The 6122-nt window shown below is 47.4% G+C and overlaps 1 protein-coding gene across 1 annotated transcript in view; it reads right to left on the reverse strand.

Moving 5' to 3' along the window:
- EPHX1 (epoxide hydrolase 1, microsomal (xenobiotic)) overlaps positions 1-6122 on the reverse strand; it is a 16114-nt gene that overhangs the window by 4558 nt on the left and 5434 nt on the right. The window lies entirely within an intron of this gene.

The raw sequence follows: 6122 nt of genomic DNA on the forward strand, positions 1-6122 counted from the left end.
ACCTCAAACTCCTGGGCTCAAGCAATCCTTCTGCCTCAGCCTCCCGAGTGAGTAGCTGGGACTACAGGCATGCGCCACCATGCCTGGCTAATTTTTTCTACATGTTTTTAGTTGTCCAGCTAATTTCTTTCTATTTTTAGTAGAGACGGGGTCTTACTCTTGCTCAGGCTGGTCTCGAACTCCTGACCTCGAGCAATCCTCCTGCCTCGGCCTCCCAGAGTGCTAGGATTACAGGCGTGAGCCACCATGCCCGGCCAGATGACTATTTCTTTAACCTAGATGGGTAGCCACTGCTGGTGGCAAAAGCAAATTGCCAAATCATACCCACTGTGTGATCCAGTTTTTGTAAACTGTCATGTGTTTGCATATACCGTATTTATACTATGTATGTGTGAACTTTAACAGTCTGGGAGGATAAACTCCAAAACGTAAAAGGCAGTTCTCCCCGAGCAGAAGCCAGTGCTTTTACTTTCTTCTTTGTGGTATATATACTTTCTAATTTTTCTATGAAAAACATATATTAAATGCATAACTTTTTCATACCCATTGACAAAACATTTATCTTTTTCTAATTATAAAACATAACTCTTTTTAAGTGGAGGATTTTTATTTTTTTTAAGTACAGTGCTGGGAACATCCTCATAGCCAAGGCAGGTGAATGGACTGCAGTCTCCTCCGGACTCCCTTGGGGCCTCTGCGTACCCAGAGAGAGCAGGCCCTCCCCAGGCTGGTGGCCCTTGGGCACCTGGGTGTTAACAGCACTCAGACGGAAGGCTGGGAGGCTACTGCCATGCCTGAAACCCTCCACCAGGAGGGCCAATGTTCTGTTCTGTGGTTAATTCATTACACAAATAATACGTGTTTACTGCAGAAAACTTAGAAGGCACAGATAAACCAAAGGGGGAATCACATGTCATCCCACTATGTGAAGAGAACACTGTGCTGTCCATCCAGGTTTTCTTTTAAATAAACTTTATTTTGGGCCAGGCACAGTGGCTCACGTCTGTAGTCCCAGCTACTTGGGAGGCTGAGGCAGGAGGATCCCTTGAGCCCAGGAGTTCGAGGCTGCACTGAGCTATGATAGCACCACTGCACTCCAGCCTGGGTGACAGAGTGAGACTCTGAATCAAAAAAAACAAAAACCCAAACACAACAAAACCCCTTTATTTTCGAGCGATTTTAGATTTACTAAAAAACCGCAGAGACTGTATAGAAAGCTCTCACGTACCTCACACTCAGTTTCCTCCATTATTAACATTTTATGTTAGTACGGTCCTTTTGTTACAATTAATGAACCAGTACTGCTACATTATTAACTATAAAGTCCATACTTTATTTAGATTTCCTTGGTTTTTAAAATTTTATTGTGGTAAGAAAACTTAATATGAGATCTCCTATTTAACAGATTTTTAAGTGCACAGTACCACATTATTAACTATACGCGCTATGTTGTAGAGCACATCTCTAGAATGTATTCATCTGGCATAACTGAAACTTCTTTTTTTTGAGACAGAGTCTCGCTCTGTTGCCTGGGCTAGCATGCCGTGGTGTCAGCCTAGCTCACAGAACCTCAAACTCCTGGGCTCAAGCGATCCTCCTGCCTCAGCCTCCTGAGCAGCTGGGACTACAGGTGCACACCACTGCACCTGGCTAATTTTTTCTATTTTTTAAGTAGAGACAGGGTCTTGCTCTTGCTCAGGCTGGTCTCAAACTCCTGACCTCAAGTGATCCTCCCGCCTTGGCCTCCCAGAGTGCCAGGATTACAGGCATGAGCCACCTTGCTTGGCCTGAAACTTTACTTTTTATTTATTAATTTAGAGACAAGGTCTCCTTCCCTCTTTGCCCAGGCTGGTCTTGAACTCCTGGGCTCAAGTGATCTTCCTGCCTCAGCCTCCCAAGTAGCAGGGACAATAGCTGTGGGCCACACACCCGGCTCATACCTGAAACTTTGCACATGTTGATCAGCAATGCCCCGTTTCCCCCATTTCCAGCCCTAACAGCCACCGTTCTACTTTCTGCTTCTGTGAGTCTGTCTTAGATTGCTCATACAGCCGGAACCCTGCAGGCTTTGTCTTTCTGTGTCTGGCTTGTTTCTTTCAGCATAATGTCATTGGGGTTCATCCACGTTGCCTCATATTGCAGGATTTCCTGCCTATTTAAGGCTGAATGATATTGGTATCTACACGCAATGGAATATTATTCAGATTTCCTTAGTTTTTACCTAATGTCCATTTTCTACCCCAGGATCCCGTCCAGAATAGCACATGACATGCAGTTGTCCTGTCTCCTTAGGTTCCTCTTGGCTGTGACAGTTCAAACTTTTAAAAAAAGACTCAGAGAATATAACTTTTAACAAAAATAGAACCCTACATACATTCTGTTTTCGAACCTAACTTCCCTCCACTTAACAATATACCCTGGGTGTCCTTCTGTGTTACTAAGTTTGCTCCTATTCTGAAGTTGATTTTAGTAGGTAATCTTACCTCCTTGGAACACACTGCATGATGTGAGATTATCTTTAATTCAGATTCTACCACAACATCATGTGTGTTTAAAATTAGGAAAAAAACATACACATACAGACGCTGGCACATGCACGGGCTGTCCCTGCACACACAGAGAGCAGACACTGTCGCTGGCTGGAGCCAGGGCCAGAGGGAGACTTTCTTTTCCCTGCGCTCCCTCATTCCCTCTGTACTTGTTGAATTTTAAATATTTGAATTTTTAAAATGAAGACATTTTGAAAAGCCCATACCTCGCAGTTTGGCCCATGGGGCTTCTCTTCCCCTTTGGGAAGGAAATCTTCTCCCCGTGAGTGTGTGGCGCCCACAGGACACTCCAGGACAGGGCTGCCGGGCCAGAGTCCAGGAGGCAGGTGGGCTCAGGAAGCCAAAGCTGGGCTTGGGTGGTGGGGGGGGCCCGAGGATGTCACGGCCGAGGGTAAAGGAGAAAGGGCCACGCTGGGAGTCTGGGGAACTGGGCCCCCAAGCGATTCCCTCCTCCTCTCTGGATGTGCTGGGTTGGACTTGCCCCGGGGCCACTGAAGCCCCTGCCAGCTCTCGGCCTCTCTGCGAACACACTGGTCTCCGGCGACGGGAGGCCAGGACTGGGGCTAGATCGCACAGAATGAGCAGGAAAGTGGCAGGAGCTACTGTATGGGAGACCGAACAGTGAGGCCACTAGGGACGAGGCCAGAGCTCTGGGGTGGGGGTGAGAGGGTGGGCTGTGAGCAGCCAGGAGCACAGGGGTCAGAGCAGGGACAGAGGACCCTGAAAAGGTCCAAGATGTGGAGGGACAGTGAGAGGAAACAGAGGAGGACAGCAGAAAACAGAGCGCAGGGAGTAGGAGGCCTTCTGGGACCAACCCGAGGGAGCCCGGGAAAAGAGACACATTGAAGGTTTGCTGGGGCCGGGGACCAGAGGCTGCTCGCTCAGCACCGCGGGCTCTGGGCAGAGAACGTGCGAACCCAAGCCCAGCAGAAGGCACCGTGCTGCAAGGACCAAGGCCAAGAACAGGCCGCCAGCCCTGGGAAGTGCGCCAGAACCACACATGGATTAAGTCCATGATGAACTCGAGGCCGGACATTGCCCCTAGTGGAGCGCTCGTTCCCCAGGGGAGGTTTTGTACTGTAAACACCAGTGTCCTGAGGAACCCCGAGATGGTCCAGTGGGCCAAGGCTTTGGCCTCAAGCTTGAGGCCTCCAGGAGGGAAACAGCCCTTTACCGCCTCCGGCCTCTAGGTCTTTGAACATGCTGTTGCCTCCTCCTGCGACACCTTCCCCACACACTTGGCAAACTCCTACTTGTTTCAGTTTGGACGCCACCTCCTCCAGGAAGCCTTCCCTCACACTTGAAGGAAGAATGTGGGGCTCACAAAGCTCCCAGAGCCTCCTCCCTCACAGCAGCCCTCACCATGCGTGTCATTGCGCCTGGGGAGCCGTTAGCAGTGAAGGCAGGGACCCTGCCCCCTCTGTGCGTCCCCAGCCCCAGCAGAACGCCTGGGTACAGGAAGTGCCCTGTCAACATCTGCTGGATGGACACTGGGCTAGGACAACATTGGGATCCACGTCAAACTCAAGGACGCCAGGCAATTTGGAAGCTTTGGGAACTCTAATACATGTGACGACCCATGTGCAATCTGGCTTGGACGAAGTGGCTCATAACAGAAGATACCAAAATCCCCTGAAAACCACAGCAATAGGCACAAGGAGTCCAAATTTGACCTAAACACCATTTCAGATTTTTTTTTTTTGGTTCTTTTTTTGTGCTCCTGGCTGAGCTCCAGGAAGGGCTCCAATTCCAGGACACACGTCCCTGGGATTCTCTGATACTTAGCTTTTCTCTCAGCCATTCCTCCTCAGGCCCAGCCTCTTCGTGCCCGGAGGACAAGGGTGTCTGCTGACCAGGCTGTTCCTGGTCAGGGTTGCCATCTGTCCTTTCACCTGGTCCTCCCATCCTCCCCCTGAAGAGGGAACTGAGGCCGGGTCACCAGCTCAAGTTCTCAGGGCAGCGCTCCCACTGCCAGGGTGTGCTCTGCCACCTACAGTGCAGATGCAGATGTCCCTGTGAGCTCTCAGGGGAGCCTGAGTTTTTTCAGTTTTTTTTTGTTGAGACAGAGTCTCACTGTTGCCCGAGCTCGAGTGCCGTGGCGTCAGCCTCGCTCACAGCAACCTCAAACTCCTGGGCTCAAGCGATCCTCCTGCCTCAGCCTCCCGAGTAGCTGGGACTACAGGCATGCACCACCACACCTGGATAATTTGTTCTATTTTTAGTTGTCCGACTAATTTCTTTCTATTTTTAGTAGAGACGGGGTCTCGCTCTTGCTCAGGCTGGTCTCGAACTCCTGAGCTCAAAGGATCTGCCCCCCTCGGCCTCCCAGAGTGCTAGGATTACAGGCGTGAGCTACCACGCCCGGCCGGGACCTTGAGTTTTTATGTGTAAACAAGAATATTGAGAGATTAACTTGGTTTCTAAAATTATTCTTAAACTTACTAAACTTACAAATTTAGAAACCTAGTTCTTCAGTAGGCATTTGAGTTCAGCTTACAAATCTTATACCATGTGTTTATAAATCTAGCAAATGTTAACACTCTTTGATTCACGGGTGCTTGCAGTTCTAAACTTGCTTAATGATGCTCCTTTAAACATTGTATAATTTCAGTTTGCTTTTGTAAGAACTTTAGTGGATCTGACCTGTCTTTCACATAGTTAAGTAATTCCTAGAATTTTAGCAAACTAAAATCTTAACTGTTATTTGAAAAGGCCAAATTCTCTTAAATATAACAAATATTTAAAATCCCAAACATGCACAATTTCCTCAACATAAAAAAGTAATTAAGGTGGGCACAGTAGTGCGTGTCTGCAGTCTCAGCTACTCAGGGGGCTGAGGTGGGAGGTGCCTTCAGTCCGGGAGTTCAAGACCGTAGTGCACTATGATCCTGCCTCTGAACAGCCACGCACTCCAGCCTGAGCAATGTAGAGACCCCGTATCAAAAAAATTAATATTATGGCGACCCACAGAATGTGAGAAAATATTTGCAAATATATTATAAGGAATTAACATTCAGAGCATATAGAGAACTCCTAAACCCTAACAACAAAAATTTGAATTAACCTGATTCAAAAAGGGACAAAGGACTTGAACAGACATTCTCCAAAGAAGATACACAACGGTCCCCTAAGTACCATGTGAAAAAATCCTCCACATCACTAATCATTAGGACAATGCAAATCAGAAGCATAATAAGATAGTACTTCATGCCCGTAAGGACGGCTATTATAAAAAAACAGAAAATAACAATGCTGGCAAGGATGGGGAGAAACGGGGACTCTTGGGCATTGTTGGTGGGAAAGTAAAACGGTGCAGCCTCTGCGGAAGACAATACGGTAGTTCCTCAAAAAATTTTATGTTTAGCATGTATGCTCCCACAATTAAAAATATAATAAATGAAATTTTAAAAATTAACAGTATGGGTTTGAGTTTCTAAAGTTTAAGAATAATTCCAGATATTTTGTTTTAATAAAACAATGTTGGTGGGAAAGTAAAACGGTGCAGCCTCTGCGGAAGACAATATGGTAGTTCCTCAAAAAATTTTATGTTTAGCATGTATGCTCCCACAATTA

The sequence above is a fragment of the Propithecus coquereli genome, unplaced genomic scaffold (assembly GCF_000956105.1).
Source record: "Propithecus coquereli isolate 6110/MARCELLA unplaced genomic scaffold, Pcoq_1.0 Scaffold210, whole genome shotgun sequence".
Lineage (NCBI taxonomy): Eukaryota > Metazoa > Chordata > Mammalia > Primates > Indriidae > Propithecus > Propithecus coquereli.